The sequence below is a fragment of the Buteo buteo genome, chromosome 5, assembly GCF_964188355.1.
Source record: "Buteo buteo chromosome 5, bButBut1.hap1.1, whole genome shotgun sequence".
Lineage (NCBI taxonomy): Eukaryota > Metazoa > Chordata > Aves > Accipitriformes > Accipitridae > Buteo > Buteo buteo.
The window spans coordinates 5,467,409-5,478,756 of NC_134175.1; the positions used below are offsets into that span (position 1 = coordinate 5,467,409).

Consider the following 11,348-nt stretch of genomic DNA (forward strand, 5'->3'; position numbering starts at 1 on the left):
ACAATGTCAAAATTGATGCAAGTTTATATATATGCCCACAAGGTGCAGGATGTTTTTTCTGCCTCCTTCAGTAATTCTCAAGTGGCTAGAAACGGAAGAGGAAACAGAAATATGCATGAACAAGCACACATTCACAATTACCAGCAGTGCTAATGGAGAAGCACTTCAGTATTTGGTACGTTTTCAACCAAATAGTTTCATTAATACTGTATTTGTATTCAGATTTTTAAAATTAAACTACATCTAGTGCAAAATTTGATGTTTCAGTCAACTTTAACAAAAAGGCAAGTGACACTATTAACCAATCATAAACCATCACAGTCTAAAATCAGACTAGGCAAAATTCCAGTAAGTATCAGTAAGCAGTTAAAATAACAATAACATCTAATTTCAATTTACAAGCATGCAGTAAAAGCCCCCAAAAACCAGAAGTACCATATTTGGAGTCAAACTGCCTGTGGTCTAGTGAACAACTTCTCATCAGCTTAAGCACACTGCATTGTTATATTTAACCAGAAACGGCAGACATCATGAGTAATGCCTACTGAAAGGATTTCTCCCCACTATGCCACTCACTGAAGCACCATTTATAGGCATTTCTTTGGTACTCATCAACATAGTATCTTTCTACAGATGCCTAGCATATTACAGATAGCTTTCAATTTAAAACGTGACCTATGCTGCCCTGTAATTTATACTGACATCTGAACATCATTAATGCCAGATCATATAAATTTTACACTAAAAATGCCTACAGATCTTTTACAATAGAGAGATGATGGCTAGATTTTTTTTAAAGCAATTAACACATGAGCTGTTATTATGTTGGTGACTACTTAGCATTTTAATGTTTTGCAATACTGTATCAAAGTACAGTGTTAGGACCAGAGACACTTAGATTAATAGTTCTTGACTACTAAAATTGCCTAACCATTGGACAACAACATGAAATATTGTTCTGGCCTCATACATCAATAACATTTGCTGTAAAATGTGATAAATACACCCCTTGTGACACCTACTTATTGTGCCTCTTTAGAGAAGGAAAAAAAAAAAACCCCAACCAAACTGTGCCACTTTCCCCATGGATGCTCTCCACAACCAAAAAAGCAAAGAAATGCTTTCAGCTTTGAATCAATGTATGGTTTAATTTTTTAAACCATTTAAAGAGGTATTTTATTAATAGCTCTTGCTGAAAGTTGAACTAAGATTTAATGGCTATTTGTCTAATATGAATATACTCCTTGATCATCTTTTTTGCACTAACAACAACACAAAACCTTTGCCTCCTCAGTGATCTGTTAGCATTGTTAATATTATTGGATAATATGGGCAAGTGACCCCTGCTTCTAGGGCCTTCATAAAATAATACCCCTTGAGAACTTACCTCAATAGCGTTTCATAAACTGGTCTAAATAGCTGTTTTAATCATATGTGCAAAAGTATGCCAGTTCCTTCTTCTCTGAAGGACTTACTAAAAAACAAAAAGCACAAAAAAAGGATTTTTGTTACCTTCTTTAGGTCACCAAACAAGACTATGCTGCAAAGATATCTGATGGAGAGAGGAGGAAGGAAAAAAATCCTTGTCAATTTTAAGAGAGGACTTTTAACATTCACAAGTTTAAAACAAATTCCTAATTACACACCAATTTTACCACAAACATTTTGCTTTCTGTAATTTTTGGTAAAGTGGGATTACAAGGAAGGAAATCTTGCCTTCAAGAGACTTCCTATTTCTCAGGAAAAGGAATGCAATTTCCTTCCTCCCTAGCCACAATTTTGAATGTTACCTTAATTATATTAGCCCTGAACTGTGAAATAAACCTGTATGAGGTCATTAGTTTGACAGCAGAAATCTCCCTTTAGCACTACTGTACAAACACACACACATAGGCTGGAGAGAAATAAACCACTGACTACAGGGTTTTTTTAAGGGTTGTATCAAGGCCCAGTCGGTGCTGGGACTGACTGATTTCAGAGTACAATGGAAACTGGAAGAATCACAGGCAAGACTGAGAATGCACATATGTTGAAGGCAACCAAGCTGAGCTGCATGGAAAATTGTACATGGAATTGTGTGGCAAGTTTGATTCATTCAGAGATCAACACTAATGAAGTTAAATACTTAAAATGGATTGTTTCGAGAACTCCTATATATGTAAAATTTGATGCTTTTACAGGATAAATGGCAATCACTCCCCTAAGAATGGGGGCATCATGCAGATGCAACAATATGTATTTTGATAAATCAAACTCCAATATATACCAATAATAACAAAAGGTGTTAGCTCAGAGACCACTAACAACAATGCTCAATACAAGGCTGATCGTTCTACAAGTTAAAACTACTCTAAGATTCCAGATCACTTCAGAAAGTTTCCATGAGCAGGACTACATGAAGCAACCACCAATTTAAGGCAGAATGGTAAAAGGGAATTAACTAAAGTTGCAGACAGATTTCTGCACTTCCCAAACCATTTGTACAATTACAGTACATCTTTATTATATTTAATTTCTCAACAAAAGGAAGGAGCTTATAGCAGTTCTGTAAAAAATTGCAGCTACCAAGAAAAGTACAATGAAATGGATATATTAAAAACAAGGTGCCAAAACTGTATTTTCTCATACCTGCTATTATGCATACAGATTTTATTTAAGGTTTAAACCTTATTTTGTAAGAGCTAGTGAACTAAGAATCACAACAGTGAAACATTAAGAAAACCGTTGCAAACGGTTTTATGCGAATTGTGAAGGGTTTATTTTGCTGAGTTGCCTGTAGCTGCTGACCAAATTTTCACTGATAAAAGTTCTGTTTAAAAAAAATCTGATGTTTCCAACCCCTCAAGTTAAGCAAAACCTTTCATGAATTCCACATAAACCAATGAGTATTATTTGGCATCTACAGACATTCCTGAAAAAAAGCAGCTAAGCAGATGTGAATGCTCCCATTTTTCTCAATTTGGCATCAACCCTTAAAGTTAATTATATTTTAAGTGTGTTATTGCTGACCATTTTTGCATAAACATTCAGTTAACTGTGTTTATCTTAAAGTCTGATATTGCCTCCCCCGACCAACTGAGCGAGCTACCAGGACACAATGACATTTTCAGTTTTCCATATAAGATCTACTCGCTCAAAGTTAGGAAACTCTATTAAAATTACATTAGTATGGCAACAGGCACCAGAGGTCACCACAGTTGCACTATCCCCTTCTCATTTCTACAAAAAGCCTTCCATCAGTAGTTTACCTTAAACTGTTTCAGTATCTACACTGCTCCTTTACAGAAACTCTGCTGCAAAAATTTAGGTCACATTTCTTTTAAGTGTACATGGGTGTGCGTACATGTATACTTAATTAAAGCTCAATGAAATTAATTAAAAGCTCCTCACTGACTTCAACGTGCATTGAATCAGGACCTGGATGAGTTCAGAGGCAAAACAATTACACTTTGATTAAACATCTTAACGTTCCTGTGAAGCAGTCAACTAATTTTATAGAAGGATAAATTGAGTCAGAAAGTTTCAGAGCTTGGTCATGGTCGTAAACAGAGTTGATTACTTAAGTTGCTTCCGTATTTATTAGTTACCCTCGTAACATAAAGAAAATGAACTTTCTGAAAAATCAAATAAATTCTTGGTCTACGTATTTGCAGGAAATAAAACAGAACATCCTGAGATGTGTGATGGTTGTACAAATCTATTGGCTCCATTTCTGTTCCCCAATCAGTAGCTAATTTAGTCACAAGAATTCTAATAACGCAAGAAGTTGAAATTTTTTGTTTTTTTTTTCATGGCAGTTTATCTCCAGATGAGATTTTTAGGTTGTGGGTTTTTTTTGTTTGTTTGTTTCTAAAATAGCGTTAATAATTATGATATATCGATATTATTTTTTAAAAAAGAAAAACAGGCTTGACAGATTTGATATTCTGTAAAACCTTGAAAATACTGACTGAAAAGCAAGAAATATGATTACACTTCCTAAATTCAAGCTGAGATTTAAACCATACACAAGCATTGTAAAGTTTTGTCAAATCACCAGTAGCGAGCAGAAACAACAAATTAACCTTCCTCATTTTTTTTGAGCATTTGTTACATAATGCTTCCCCAACACTGAGTCTGAAAATAAATCCCAGGGTCAGAAGAGTGTTGTCCTTATTCAATTACCAACTAACGTTTTCCGGTTATTTTTCTGATCTTTGGTTTCTTCTCACCTATTAACACGCCGTAGTTTTGCTCATTCTGGTCTATCTGCTTTCTTAAGCCAAACGAAGTTCACAGACAGGTCACGGCTCTTTAAAGGGAAAAAGAACTGTAAGTCTCATCCATTCTCAGAGATACAACAGCATCAACAACAGCAAACAGTGGTTTGTTGTTTTTTTCTACGTGAAATAAAGTTCATTGGTAAAAAGTTTTTAGTACATTTAAAACCTATTTACGTATCATTTCTCTCATGTACTCAGAAGTGAGACCATTAGACTACCAACATTTCTTAGGATGTGGAGTATGTGACAAAACATTTTCATTCCAATAAGTTACATCTTTGGCGTACGTCCACATCAAAACATAAACATCTTCTGAGACTATTCATATACTTGTATACATGCAATAGCTTTACTGGAATTAAATTAATGAATACTATTACTTTTCCAGCAAATCAAAGCTCTCAAACTGAACAAAAAAAATATATCTCTAATACCTGTGATGCAGAGAGTTATTTTAAAAGAATTTTTTTTAGAAAGCATTATGAATATGAATTATGTATGGTTTCTGGTTATATGGTTTAACACTGAAGACAAAAAACCCCCAAAACTTATATATGCATATTTTCAAGAGAGAATCTTACAAGATACAACGGATTTCATGGTTAGTCTATTGGAAAAACATAAAGGATTACGTGCTTTTTTAAAGAGGACTCAATTAAAACTATTAAACACTATGATTTTTTTTACATCTTTCTTATTATAAATTAAGGTCTATTTTTGGCTCAAAATCCCACCATACCGTTCCAGAAGTACCACACTGAGAGTTTAAATAAAGAACATGATTGACCAGCTTTACCATCATGACTATTATCATATTTGGAAACACAGCAGAAAAAGTAATTTACTTTTACTATCTAAAAATTGAATTATAACCACCTTCTAGCTACAACACTTATGCCAACTCCCACAATACAAATATTTAGCATTTTTATTAGGATTACAGTTTTTCCAATTAAAAACATTAACATCAGGTTCAATCAATTCCGCATTAGGTACACAATGGTGTGGTATAGCTGTAACAGCTGCTACTGTCCGTGTTGGATTTCAGCAGGAAATCCAATCTGATGACAGCTTGCGATAATAAGAAATACAGTTTTGCATCCACATGTATAGAAATATTTCTGAAGATACCCAATCCTTCTGTTTTGGAAAAAACTCTGCTGTAAGTTTCTCCAAGCACATTCAACAGCAGGCTCCAAAAGCCTATTGCCTTTCTGTATGCACAGCACTTGGGCGCATTTTTGACGCTTAAAACTAGGTCAGATGCTCAGGATGGATGCTTTATAGTCAACAACAACTTACTAATTGAAATACTTACTAAAAATCATAAATGTTTATGTTGGTTACAGATGACAAACATTCTGGAGAGGAAAAAACTCATATTAAACTAATATAAATAGATCGATTTCACTCAAGTTGTTTCCTAGGCAAAGCATTAACCTTTAACATTAGTTTCACCATATCAAACAGATTCAGATGTTCACTTTATTTGCCTGTGTTTTACCGCAGGATGATTTTTAATTTTCAGCAATAGATGTATATCACAGTCAATGTTTGCCATTACAAAATTTAGGTTTTGTTTCAGTTCACTTTTGGTTTTGTTTAGAAAATAATACAAGTTGTTTCAGAAACCTCTCTCCTCTTGCAAAGTTAAGTACTCTAAAACCCTGGATGGGGGAAGGAGGGAAATGGCAAAGGATGGAAGAGAGCAGGAACTGATACAGCTACACACTTCCCATAAAATCATGATTCAGAACTTGCTTTCTGTGCAGCCCTAGTACTTAACATTATTACATTGTATATCTAGAGAAATGTATGAGTATTAACCAATTCTTGTTAGGACAACAGAAGCTTCAATTCATATTGTGAGCAAATAGCCCTCTTCGCCACACACCTACGTTGCCTGTGCAGTACACAGAGCTCCCAGACACAACTGCAAATAGGCATTCAGGCAAGCGACAGCCATGGTATATCTGATATGTATTTATTACAATGACTCCTATCAGGCTATGGGATGATTTTCCTGATGAAGATTTCAGTATCTTCCCACATGGATGCCAAAAAGAATCCTGAAAGCACTTCTGTGACCTGTATAACTTCTTATAACTTCTGTTGCAACACTTAAAATGAACTAGAAGAGAACTACTGCTTTGAAGCAATTTTGGGTAAGCCATAGAACTTCAGGCAATCAGTTATCAGTTAACTTGTTCAAAATGGCCTTTGCTCTTGCACTTGTTCCATTCTACATGCTTCCTCATAGATTTACACCGTTATGATGAACCACATCAGCTAAGAGAGCATGCAAATCCATTTACCAGCAATTCTAAATTATACCGAAGCTGCCAATTTCTACCAAGATGCCAGAGATAACAATGAAAGGGGTGATGCTTTTTCAGCTAACGGCAAAGTGGAGCAACTCCAACGAATCTGAAGTACACCTGCCACCATTTTCCAGCTGAATCAGTCTGTCAAAGCAAACAGTATCTTTTAGATTGGTAAGAAAATAAGCCCACATTTAAAAAAGTAGTAACGTGTAGCTTTCTGTATGCCCCATCACCTTGAATACCCATACTTTCAAAACAAGCCCCCTGAAGTACGTGGTTTAGCCTTGTTGTCCCACAAGCTTGCTTTTCACCATTTACATAGTGTTTCTCCTTCAGCAGGCTATTTCACATCATACATGAGCTCCAAAAATACCAAGGACAAGAGAAGTCTACAGTTTGCAAGTTCAGTGGCCAACAAAAACTAAATCTAAACTTTTGATTCTGGAAATATATTTAAAAATTATGTTCTTAAAATACTCAGTAGACGTACCTATCGCCCACTGGAGCTAACTCAGGTCAGAAAACTGAACAGCATACCTAACTTGCCTCCAATGTCTGTTGTTTTTTGGAGTTTGGTATTTTGTTTTCTTTAAACCACCACATCTGCAGAACGTCTTGCTCTCATCTCGCAGAGCATCAAAGCTTATTTTGTTCAACGTGCCAAGATGAGGAACGGTCAAATAAAAGATGATATACAACAGAGCAAAACATTCTCTTCTTGAGGAGAAAGCAAATGCAAGTCTGAGAGTCAAATGTACCCTGTGAAGCACATCTGGATGCTAAGCAGAAACTACTATCATCTCTCATCTGCTTTCAAGAGTGCTAACGTATTCCGATTCAGAAAATGATGCTGTTCCTCTCTCGCGTATCTTTCCAAGAGATAAGGAACTACCGTGTGCCAGCAAATACTGTCCACCTTTACGCTAAATGGAAAGTTACGGAGTGCTCTTTCAGATGCTGCAGAAACACAATTTTTCGCCAAGGTAGAAATTACCTCCAAGTGAAGCCCTCTATTAAATACCGGCCGAGGCATTTTTCCCACGCGAGTTTTCGTGCCGGGGTCCAGGACGCCGTGCGGCATCCCACACTTTTTGTACGACAAACGCGTGGGGGGGGGGGGGGGGGGCTGCCCCGAGCCGGGGCGTCCCAGTATTCTGTGTTTTATTGCCCGTGGACGTGACACCTGCCCTCCCGGCGGCTGCAGCGCACCTTAAGCAGCTTTACGTGAGAATGACTTCACCTGCCACAAAAATGCAGCCATTGCTGGGGTGGGACACCGCCGCCGTGAAACAGGGTGCCACATGACGTAAGAGATGATGCCAGAAAATTAAAAAGGCACCTCCCGTACCTGTACCGCGGGGCCACGGCCTGCCCGCGACCGCGACCGCTCGGCCGCCGCCGGGCCCCGGGGAGGTCAGGGGCCGCGGCCCCGAGCCGGGCTCCGCGCCGGGCCGGGGAAGGGGCGCGGGAGCCGGCCCCGGCGGGGCGGCAGAGGGGAGGCGCGGAGGCCCGGGGCCGGCGGAGCGGCGCCCCGGCCCGGGCGAGCGCCTTTGTTCACGGCCGGGCGCCGCGCACAAAGGGGCAGCCGCGCTCACCTGAGTGCGGGGCCGGGCCGGCCCCGGCGGTCCTGCGGCACGGGCGGCGGCGGCGGGCGGGCGCGCTGAGCGCGGGCGGGCGGGCGAGCCGAGCGGAGCCGAGCGGAGCCGAGCCGAGCGGCCGCCTCCTCCGTCGTGACTCACCGCGGCGGCCCAAGGCGGGCGGGCGGGCGGGAGGCAGGGCGGGAGGGAGGTGCCTGGGCGGCTCCGGGGGAGGGACCCGCCGCGTCCCGGCGCCCAGGGCAGCGGCGGCGCCGCAGGCACCACCCGCCAGCCGGCCGGGAGGAAGGGGCGGGGCCGAGCCGCCGAGGGGCGGGGCGCGCCGGGAAGGGGCGGGGCCCGCCGGGGAAGGGGCGGGGCCGGCGCGCCGCCCGCAGGCAGGAGCAGGCGGGGGAGGGCCGGGCCGAGGCGCGCCGCGCCCAGGCGGGAGCCGCCGCCGCGGGAGCGGAGGGCGAAGGCCGCGCCGCCGCGGGGTCCCCTTTTGCCGGGAGCCCTCGGCACAGCTCCCCGGGGGCCGCGGGAGGGCAGCCAGGTCCGGCCGAGCGGCAAACCGGCGGCGGTCATGGGCTACCACCCCCCCGCCCTATCGCCACGGGCTGCGGCGACAGAGCTTCTCCGTCGGGATAGGTGACGTACGGGAGGCTGGCGGCAGAGGGGGGCAGGCAGGCGAGTTCCTGGTATTAGCCATGTGCTTACCTTGAGAAACATCCTTTGAGTCAGACACTGAAATTACGTGGTGCCGAGCGTCTCCGTGACCTCATGCGAAATTCGCCTCTAGCTGTCCTGTTCAGCGGGGCAAGGCTGAGGAGCACTTCTGCGGTAGTGCCGTGTTAGACAGATCACATTAACGTTAAAACAGGTTACGTGACCACTTTCCCGTAATACTATGCTAAGAAAGTTAAAGACGCTGCAAAAATCAGTACAGCTTAATTCAAGCTAATTCAGCAAATACAGAAATTGCCATCTTGCGACAACCTCCAACGAGAATGAATATCCATTTGGTCATACAAGCGCTCAAAAATAAAGTAATCCTTCCCCTAGATAGACTGAAGCAGAGTAAAACCACAGTGAACACAAAGAGAAATTAAAAAAAAAAAAAAAAGACAGAAGCCATCAAAGGTTCATCAGCCCTGCCATCACCAATATGCATTCTGGTTTCCCACTAGGCTTAACAGTGATGCTGCTTACCTAAAATACGCATTGGTGGGGTCAGCAAGGTAAGTATAAAATTCCTGAAGATGAAAATGCTTTGTGTACTAAGCGTTATCTAATAAAATGCATCTGGTTTACACTTGGTATTTAACTTAATTGCATAAAAACAGTCACAGTAATGAAATAGGTGGCACTTCCTTTAACAGCTTGCCACTTAACGACATCAAAGCCCAATGCCACTGAAATCCATACCCCACTGCCAGTTAATGAAGGTCTTAACATGAAAGCCTATGCAAAGAGCAAAACCAAGCTGCTGACAGGAACAGGAATGGTGCAAATATGCTGGGATCCGAGATCACTAGCACATACCCACAGCACAGCAGGCAGTAATGATTATTAATTATTTAAGACAAGAACATAAGAGCTCCAGCATAAGCTGAAAAAAATATGCAGAAGCATTGCTCTGGGATCCTCCAGTTGGATTACTGTTAATTAGCACAGTACATGAGTCTGAGGGAAAGATCTAAAAGCATCTTATGCTAGTAGGAGCGTATAATTAAGCCATCATTTGCATCTTTGCAATAGTATGAATTTTCTTACTGATAACATCATGGGCAAAACACCATTTTATGACTAAGTATTGTCTAGCTCTCCTAATTTAGCTGGCTGACTGTACAACAGCGTAATGCAATATTACATAGTATCAATTTAACATCCTGCATTTATTTAGGAAGGGTTTTAGCAGAGAGAGATACCATAAGGGTTCCTCTACCTTTGGAGAATTTTAAGATTTATTTTCTTAAAACGCTGAGTCTGAATCAGCTTCTGCCCCATCTTAGTTTGTTACCATCAAGCTTACTGAGATTTTTAGCTATCAAGCAAGGTGACATCTTACCATTATAGTAGTCACTTGTATCATCGTAAGACATGATGGATGCTCAAGGGACCTCTTAACTCCTAGTTCCGCAACAGATTTAGCAGAATATTGTCCATGTCTCATGGGAATGCACAGACCTTCACAAAGTAAACAGAAGATACTAGTGCACTGGACTTGATCAAATCTATTATCTTACCAATCATCACGCTACTTGCCCCAGCCACAAAATGGGAAGAATACAGCTTATCAGCAGCAGGGGAACGTTAGGAAGTTGAATTATCTAAAGGTTAAGTCTTTCTAACATTTTTTACAAGTATTGTGTAAAGATTAGATTTTTGTAAAATAATATCCAACAGATTAAATGGATTTTTCTTTTCAATAGCTTCTAATCTCTTTTGTTTAATGAGGCTGCTGTTTGTTCTAGTTAGCCAAAACTTCATGAAACCTCCTCTGAATCCCTGCTTGACTCACAAAAATTCTCTCAATTCACTCTGTCCTTCTATGATCTCCAATTCTTTCTTAATCAGCTCTGAAATTCATTTAGGATTCCTTCACAGTACAGCTGTTTCCACCCTCCAAGTCCTTGTGTATTTGTTGGCATCTCCCTCTCATTAAGAGCTTCCAGCAGCATCTGTACACACAAGCCCTGCTTTCATTATCCATCCGATTTAACCACATGCAACAATAATGAGAACTGTTTCTCTCGAAGATGTGTATGGTACCCAATGAGGGAATTGTTTTAGTCTGGAATCTTTTTTCTTTTGGTAATCTTTTATATACATCAAAATCATGCTCTGATGCAGAAACAGTACAGTGTTTCCTGAAAATTAAATGCAGTTCAACCAATTAACTCTTTGCGTATCTGGGACATTATAATAAATGATGTAGGGTCACAACAGTCAGTTGAAATTTCCATGACTAGAGGCAAGCACAACATGTGTAGATTAGAGTATACTAGAAAATTAAAGAAATAGTTCAGCTGCCTTAGTTACAATATTTAATGTTTCTACAGACTGTGCAGTGAGGAGGTATGCAGAGGTATTTTAGAGGGATGGACAAAAAAGGCCTTTAGTGTAAAAAAGGCTATGACAATCTTTTGGGTTTTTTAATCCAGACGTTGTTTGTATGGTAAGAGACC

The 11,348-nt window shown here is 40.8% G+C and overlaps 1 protein-coding gene across 4 annotated transcripts in view; it reads right to left on the reverse strand.

The window, feature by feature from the left end:
- Positions 1–8,340, reverse strand: part of CTNNBIP1 (catenin beta interacting protein 1) — a 33,697-nt gene extending 25,357 nt beyond the window's left edge. For 2 of the 4 annotated variants that reach the window (XM_075027360.1, XM_075027358.1), the window contains exons 1-3: positions 8,182–8,340; positions 4,212–4,291; positions 1,388–1,474 (exon numbers count right to left, since the gene is read on the reverse strand). The gene's annotated coding sequence lies outside the window, so the exon portion shown is untranslated. The remainder of the gene's footprint in view (positions 1–1,387; positions 1,475–4,211; positions 4,292–8,181) is intronic. The other 2 variants (XM_075027361.1, XM_075027359.1) reach the window with 1 other exon arrangement.
- Positions 8,341–11,348: the final 3,008 nt, after the last annotated feature.